The sequence below is a fragment of the Arachis ipaensis genome, chromosome B09 (genome assembly GCF_000816755.2).
Source record: "Arachis ipaensis cultivar K30076 chromosome B09, Araip1.1, whole genome shotgun sequence".
NCBI classification, from domain to species: Eukaryota; Viridiplantae; Streptophyta; class Magnoliopsida; order Fabales; family Fabaceae; genus Arachis; species Arachis ipaensis.
Genome location: NC_029793.2, coordinates 32623147 through 32630666, shown reverse-complemented (window position 1 = coordinate 32630666; position 7520 = coordinate 32623147).

Genomic DNA, 7520 nt, shown 5'->3' with positions numbered 1-7520 from the left:
AATATATAATATGTATAATATATATAAAATAATTAGTAAATGATTAATAATATTGTATCATATTTAAATTTTTACTTTAATTTATATTATGTATGTGATGATGGTTATATAAATTTTGAAATTTAATTTTATTTATTGGATTTTAATAATTATAGGGGCGGGGCAGGTACTCGTAAGGGCGTGTTAGGGTTCAACGTTTTACTACCCGCGGGTAGAAGCGGGACGGGTTCTATGCGGCTTGTTGTATGGCGGGGTTCTACATATATAACTTCTTTACACTAACTTAAACCTCGTCGCTTTATCTCGTCGACCATCTATGTCAGGCAATGGTTTTTGCATTTTTTCAAGGTTAAGTTAGTGCGTGTCGTGGAATAAATAATGGAATAAAAGATGGATTATCATTAAGTAATAGTGAAATAATTTATCAGAGCTTTGGCTACTAAGAGTTTTGGACATCCTACTCTTAGCCCTTATTATGATGCCTCGTTAAAATCTCCTTCAGAAAATCCTTCTTGAAAAAAAATCACGAAGTCGAAAAAAAGAGTACACCAGAGAGCAAGATACGCTTTTTAGCTGTAGTACTTCTTCAAGTTGTATGCGTACCACGACCTTGGGAGTTCACTTCCTTGCAAGTTGGACACTTTGAAGTAACCCTTTCATGAGACTTTAATGATCTCGTAGGGCCTTTTTCAATTCGTAGTCAGCTTTCCTTCACCCGACCTTTGCATTCCGATGTCATTTTAAATTAGTATGAGGTCGTTTGTGGTGAAGTTTCTCTGATGACTCTCTTGTTGTATCTTATGGATACTCTTTACTTCAATGTTTCCTCCTTTATCCGAGTTTGTTGTCGAACTTCTGGTAGGAGATTGAGTTCTTTCTTTTGAGCTCGGACATTTTCTACTTCGTCGTAGAATCTAACCCTTGGAGATTCTTCATTGACTTCTATAGGAATCATGGCTTCTATGCCATAAGCAAGTCAAAAAGGAGATTCTCCAGTTGTTGTGTGAGGAGTTGTCCGGTATGTCCAAAAAACTTGAGGGAGTTCTTCGGCCTATGCTCCCTTTGCGTCTTGTAGTCGGCGCTTTAGCTTAGCTAATATGATTTTATTTGTAACCTCTGCTTGTCCATTGGCTTGGTGATGTTCTATCGACGTGAACTGGTGCTTTATTTTGAGGCTTGCCACTAAACTTTTGAAGGATGAGTCAGTAAATTGAGTTTCATTGTCTATGGTGATGGAGTGTGGAACTCCAAATTGGATGTTTATGTTCTTGTAGAGAAATTTCTAACTTCTTTGAGCTGTGATGGTTGCTAGAGATTTTGTCTCGATCCACTTAGTGAAATAATCAATCCCCACTATGAGGTATTTTACTTGCCCGGACGCTTGGGGAATGGACCAAGGAGATCTAAGTCTCATTTTGCAAATGGTCAAAGTAAAGTGATGCTAATGAGCTCTTCTAAAAGGTGCCACATGGAAGTTAGCATGCTTCTGGCAAGGCGGACATTTTTTGACGAAGTCGGCTGCCTTTTTATGTAAGATTAGCCAAAAGAAACCAGCTCGGATCACTTTTTTAGCTAGTGATCATGCTCCTAGATGGTTTTCGCATATGCCGTTGTGAACTTCCTCTAAGACTTCATTAGTCTTGGAGGTCGGGACACACTTTAGTGAAGGTGTAAATATTCCTCTTTTATAGAGGACGTTGTGAACCAAAGTGTAGTTTTGTGCTTCCTTTATAGGCCTCCTTGCTTTCTTCTTTAGAGATGATATCAAATTTGAGATATTCAATAATAGGGTTCATCCAGCCAAAGTTTAGATTGGTGCTAGATGATTTAGAGAGGGCATCAGCTCGGGTATTATATTTTCGGGTTATATGTTGGTCCTCTACTTCCTGGAATTGAGCTAATTGTTCCAGTGTTTCTTCCAATTACTTATTCATGTTGAGATCTTTAACTTGGTAAGTTTCATTTATTTGAGAAGTTATTAATTGAGAGTCACTAAATACTGTTAATTTTACTGGCCCAACCTCTTTGCCTAGCTTCAAGCCAGTAAGCATGGCCTTGTACTCTGCTTGATTGTTGGAGGCTGAGAACTCAAATTTCAATAAAAGCTCTATCCGAGTTCCTTATTCACTTTCAAGGATGATTCTTGCTCCATTTTCAGCTTTGTTGGATGATCCATCTACATACAAACTCCAGGCTGTAAGACTTCCTTGGGCTTTTGTGTACTCTGCTAAGAAGTTGGTCAGGTATTGAGATTTGATTGTTGTTTGAGTTTCATACTTTAAGTCGAACTTGGATAGTTCTATTACCCACTGTATTATTCAACCTGCAATATCTGTCTTCTGGAAGATGTGATTCATAGGTTGATTAGTTCAAACCTCTATGGTATGGATCTGGAAATAAGGTTGGAGCCTTTTAAAGGTGAGGACAAGGGCATACGTGAACTTCTCTATCTTTTGATAGTTTAGCTCTGCCTCCTGTAGGAATTTGCTGACAAAATAAATTGATTGTTGTCTGTTCCCATCTTCTCAGACAAGAGCAAAGGCTATAGCCTTACTTTTGAAGTCTTGAAAGGCTTGCTCACATTCTAGAGTCCATTGGAATTGACAACCTTTCTTGAGTATTGAGAATATGGGTAGAGACTTTAGGGCCAACCCTGCCAAGAACTTGGATAAGGCTGCTAACCTTTCATTTAATTATTGAACTTCTTTTAGACAAGTTGGGCTTTTCATCTCAAGTATTGCTTTGTATTTGATCGGGTTGGCCTCAATGCTCCTTTGGGTGAGCATGAAACCTAAGAACTTCCCGGTTTCTACTGAAAATATACACTTTGAGGGATTCAATCTCATCATGTGCTCTCTGATTGTGTTGAATACCTCAACTAAGTCGGACAAGAGACTGGTGTCTTCCTTTGTTTTGATGAGCATGTGATCAACGTAGACTTCCATCAACTTTCCAAGGTGGAATGAAAACACTTTGTTCATTAGTCATTGATATGTGATTCTGGCATTTTTTAGTCCAAAAAGCATTACCACATAACAATAATTAGCTCTTGGAGTAATGAAGGAAGTTTTCTCTTGGTCTGACTTTAGATCAGAAATTGGTTGTATCCCGAGCATGCATCCATAAAGGACAAATATCTATAACCCAAAGTTGAATCTACCAGGGCATTAATGCAAGGAAGCAGATATGGGTCTTTAGGACAAGCTTTGTTGAGGTCAGTGTAGTCGACACACATTCTCCACTTTCCATTCTATTTCTTCACCAGTACCACATTGGCTTACCACAAAGGGTATTTGACTTCCCTGATGAACCGGCTTCTAACAAAGCTTGGACCTGCTCTTCAACGACTTGTGTTCTCTCAAAGCTGAGCTTTCATCATTTTTGTTGCACAGGTTGTGAGCCTGGGTAAATGGCAAGCCTCTGACTCATGAGATCAGGGTGTATTCCTGGCATGCTTTCCAGGTGAATAGATCGGAGATTTATTGTTGGAGCTTAACGAGATCTACCTTCAATTCTTTGTTCAAGCTGGCTCCTATGCTTGTTGTTTTTTTTACTTGATCTCCGATTTGGACCTCTTCAGTCTTTCTGTCAGATTGGGGCCTTAGTTCTTCTTGTACTTGGATACCATCGAGCTCAATGGTGTTGGCTTCCTTTCCCTTAATGCTTCCACGTAGATTCAAGCTTTCATTATAACACTTTCATTCCAACTTCTAATCTCCTCTTATAGTAGTGATTTTCTCTAAAGTTGGGAAATACATGTAGAGATGAGGAGTGAAAACAACCACCGCTAGTCAGTTCAAGGTTGTTTGACCTATCACTGCATTATAGGCTGATGCTACGTCAATTACAATGTAGTCTATACTTGAAGTTCTGGACTTCATTCCTTTACCGAAAGTGGTGTGTAATGGGATGAAGCCAAGAGGTCGAATGGAGGTGTCTACCAACCAAAAAGGGTATCGGGATAGGCTTTCACATCTTTCTCTTCTAACCCGAGCTTAGCGAAGACGGGCTTGAATAGTATGTCAGCCGAGCTTCCTTGGTCCACCAGAGTTCTGTATAGATTTGCATTGGCGAGTATCATTGTAATCACCACCGGATCATTGTGGTCGGGAGTTCTCCCTTGAGCATCTTCTTTTGTGAAGGAGATGGTGGGTAGGTCTGGTATTTCGAGTTCGTCCCCGACTTGGTAGATTTTCTTCAAATGCCTTTTTGGAGAAAACTTAGTTACTCGACCTTCTATAAATCCTCCAGCTATCATATGGATGTGTCTATCAGAGGTGTGTGGTGGCCAATTTCGTCGACTCTTGTTTTCCTCATCTCTCTTCCTTTTTCCTGGATCATCCGACCTTTCTGCAAGGTATCTTTTTAATTGACCTTCTCTGACCAGTTTTTCTATCATAATTTTCAAGTCGTAGCAATCACTGGTGGAAGCCCATACAAATTGTGATATTCACAGTATTCTGTTCAGCTTTCACTTTTCTTGTTCTTGATAGGGCGAGGAGGTGAAAGCTTTTCGATATGGCAAATCTTCCTGTAGATGTCGACAAGAGAAACCCCTAGAGGGGTGTAGTTATAGTACCTTCGAGACTTATCTGAGCTGTACTCCTCCTTTTTCTTTGCATGTCCCGAGTCTGATGAGAAGGATTTTGTCTTGGAACTGGTAGGGGTGTTCATGGTCCGGCCCGGCCCGAAGACCCGACCCGGTCCAGAACTTTTTAGGGGCTAATTTTATGTGATTTTATCGGGTCTAGAGCCGGGTAAGGATCTCAAAAATAAACCCGGTCATTATTTCGAGTCGGGTCCGGGCCATAGTTCGGGTCACCCGAACTCGGTCTGGTGGCCCGGTCATCATACACAATTAATATTTTGTGTTATTAGTGATAGATGATGGCTATTCTTATGTGAAATTTAAGTATTATAAACCTTAATATTTTGTGTTATTAGTCATTATAAGACTATAAGTTAATGTTTTATATTTAAAATGCATAAGACTTTAGACTAATGCATAATATTGTGTTATTTGTATTGATTTAAATATTTAGTGTTATTAGACAATATTAGTATTGATTGTGGTTATACTTTAATTTTAGGGAAGGGTTGGTTCTTGTTATATTTTTCTAAATGAATTTTACCATGTCAAATAATGGTTGGAGTTTTGGAAATTTGGATATTTTCACATGCTAACTTACAAGAAGGTAATGTTAACGGCCTGGTTTTTACCCGGTATAATCATGGCCCGAAAGTGTGTAGGTTTCATCAGGTCTAGGGCCAGGTTCAGGTCTAATAAATAGGTCCGGTATATATTTCAGGTCGGGTTTAGGTCACATCAAACCCGGTTTCACCCGACCCATGAACAGCCGTAGGAACTAGTTCTCTAAGTCGGGAGTTTTCTTCCATGTTGATATATTTTTCTCATCGTTTTTGGACCTCGTACAAAAGGTCAGGTGTCGCTTTGATATGGTTTAATAAAATGACCCTTCTTTAAAGCCATTAACTAGCCCCACCATTACTCCCTCTGGAGGTAAAATTTGAATTTCCAAGCAACCTTTGTTGAATCACTCCGTATAAGCTCGGAGAGTTTCTCCGACCTCTTGTTTGACCCCAAGGAGACTTGGAGCGTGCTTGACTTTATCTTTCTGAATGAAAAATCATGTGAGAAGCTTCTTCTCAAGATCATCGAAACAAGTCATCAACTTAGGTGGTAAGCTATCGAACCACTTCATTGCCGCTTTAGTTAACGTTGTCGGAAAAACTTTGCAATGGGTTGCATCAGATGTGTCGGCTAAATACATCCGACTTTTGAAGTTACTGAGGTGATGTCTTGGGTCGGTCGTCCTATCATAGAGGTCTAAGTCGGAGTTTTTAAAGTTCCTGGGAATCTTAGTCCGCATGATCTCTTCTATTAATAGATCTCTTCCTCCAAAAGGACTTTCCTCTTGATCTGCACGGTTGCTCCGATTTCGAAAGTCGGCTTCTAATTTTTGCAATTTTTCTTTCAATTCTCTTCGTCGTCGCACCTCCCTTCGTAAGTCTTTTTCAACATCTTTGTTGCTCTATTTCCTGTTCGAGTTGCTCTAATCATTCGTGATGCCCATGTGCGACACCCATGACTTTCGTTAGGTGTGGGAGTTTCTCATTCTTGGGTGGATATATTTCTGAATTGATTCTCCGTGGTTGAGAGTTTTCCGACATCCCCATCCCATGAGAACCAGTTGCTCTATCATGTCGTGGAGGCATCATGAGTGATCGATCATCGTTGTGAGGTTCTGGTTCTGATTCAGACGTCGTGTGTCTGTCTTCAAATTGATTGTCTGCCGTCATTGGATGTAGACTTCCAGGTCCCTGGTAATGGCGCCAATGTTCCGAGGGTTACCTGAAATGGAGTTGCTTTTGGGCTTGGACATGAGGTCCAGACTCCTTTTGAGGCAACGTCCAACTTTCGTTGATATCGAGGTGCCGCCGTCCAAGTTTCTCGTGAGGAGGTGGGGGGATGGTACTTATAAGGGACTTTGATTCTTAAGTTAGTAAGGATTTAAAGTAGATTTTTTGTAGATTGGGTCTTGAATATACCTGAGGGTGATAGTGTATTTACAGTAGAATATATAACCACCTTTTAGAGTAGTTCCACTTTTGATGGTGGATGACCGTTCCCTTTTTATAGGAAAGTTGTTGAGATCTCCCTTATAGATGAGTGGGAGATATCTTAGGAGTCGGTTACTTATTCGGATAAGTAGGACCAGACTCTTGTCGCTGTGTCCAACCTCTATAAAGTTGGGTATGGGGTGGATCAAATATCTTAAATGGGCTTTATCCATTTTGGGTCAGGCTATATTTTTGGGCCAAGGAATGAACAACATTTAAAGAAGTACAAAATCTTCACTCTTATTTTTCTTAGAGGTATAATGGATCGGATTGGTTCCGTTTAGAAAAAAGTAAGAGTCGAATCGATTAAATTTGATCAATTGGTATTGGATCATTTTAAAGGTTTTTTTTGTGACTAGATCCGAACTAATCAAAATTGATTAAATTCAGATTTTAAAAAAATATTACATGAATAAGTATTTTAGTAATCAAGTCTCAGCTATATCTCTAAAAAGTTAAAATTTTTAAAGAGTTTAATATTGATCTGTGAATAGCGTAAACAGTTTTATATGATAATCTAATTAAATTAAATTATTTAATATACATAACAAAATATGAATAATAGAACAAAAAATGGTATTTAGAGAAAAAATGTAACATAACAAAATGAAGAAAAATAAAACTAAAAAAAAAATTAGCAAAGGGAAAAAGAAAGAGAATAAGGTAGATAATAGTAATAATGGTTAATGGAACTTTGTGAGAATGATATCATTTTCCATCATCTCCTATTTCTATTTTAAAAAAAAAAGTCCTCCGTCTCCTCCTTATTTTTGTCACAAGTTCTCGTTTATTTATTTTTGTAGAGAAGACGAATATCTATATTATCCATAGATATTATTTTTGTAAATTAAAAAAATAACAAAAACACTAATATAACA